The following is a 1,188-nucleotide window of genomic DNA, read 5'->3' on the forward strand; positions in this document are numbered from 1 at the left end:
CTCTCTCTCTCTCTCTCTCTCTCTCTCTCTCACTCTCTCCCCCTTGGGCCATTACAAGTCAATGTTTTTCACTTACTGTTTCTAGAAAACCCCCAAATTACTTTGGCCTCCAGTCCTGCCCTAAACTCCCACAACTCTCCTTCCTGCTTCCTCCCCCTCTGGCACCTCTTCTCACTTTTGCCCAGAGGCTATAGAGGCTTTAATCTCACCTCAGCAGGGTCTTCTAGACCAGCCACTTACAGATCCCCAATTCACCCTGTTTGTTGATGGAAGTTCCCTTATAGATAAATCAGGAAACCACCAGGCAGCTATATAGTGGTCACTTCCACTAACCCAATTGAAGCAACCTGCCTGCCAATGGGAACCTCATCACAAAAGGCAGAATTACTTACCTGAACTAGGCCACTTCAAATAGCTAAGGGCCAATGGGCTAATATCTACACTGACTCTAAATATACCTTCTTAATAGCCCATACACATTCTGCACTCTGGAAGGAAAGGGGCGTCCTTACTACCAAGGGCACTCCCATAGTTAACAGGACCCCTTGTAGCCAACCTTTTGGAGACCCTCCAGCTCCCTGCAGAAGTAACTATTATTCACTGTCAGGGACACCGGTCCTCCAAGGACCCAGTGGCCTTAGGCAATGCCTAGGCTGACTCAGTGGCCCAGGGCCGGGCCTCCAGCTCCTCAGACTCAACTGAACATATTTTGTTCTTAACTCCCTCCTATCAGACCTGTTACCAACCAGAAGAGAGATGTGCTCATAAAAAGGGGGGGCTTCCCCCAAAGCCTGTCCTGCTGTCTGCTAGGAACTGTGCTCAAGAAGAGGATTTTGCTCCTACACAAAGGCTACCCAACCTGAGCTGTGATTGCCTGCCTACCTGGCAGGCCTCAAGGTTCCTCTGCAAGGGTGCCCAGGCACCTTCAGCTTGTGCTGCAGGATCTCCTGTGCTCTACTGGACCCAGCCCTGCCTGCCACGTTCTTCCTTTTGTCCCCAGCTCATTAGGCTACCAGGCATCCCCGTTTAGGTGCTGAGGAGTTCCATCTGGACGAGTGAGTATGTGCTATCCAGGGGCGGATTGTCCCTGAAGAGAGCACAAACCCACCTCCCCCAGCTCCTGCTGCAGGGCTGTCTTTCTTACACATGACCCCCACCCCCAAGCCTGCATTGTCTCCAAGGTCCTTT

Source organism: Alexandromys fortis, unplaced genomic scaffold (assembly GCF_014885135.2).
Source record: "Alexandromys fortis isolate MF-2015 unplaced genomic scaffold, M_Fortis_MF-2015_v1.1 scaffold_40, whole genome shotgun sequence".
Classification (NCBI taxonomy): domain Eukaryota; kingdom Metazoa; phylum Chordata; class Mammalia; order Rodentia; family Cricetidae; genus Alexandromys; species Alexandromys fortis.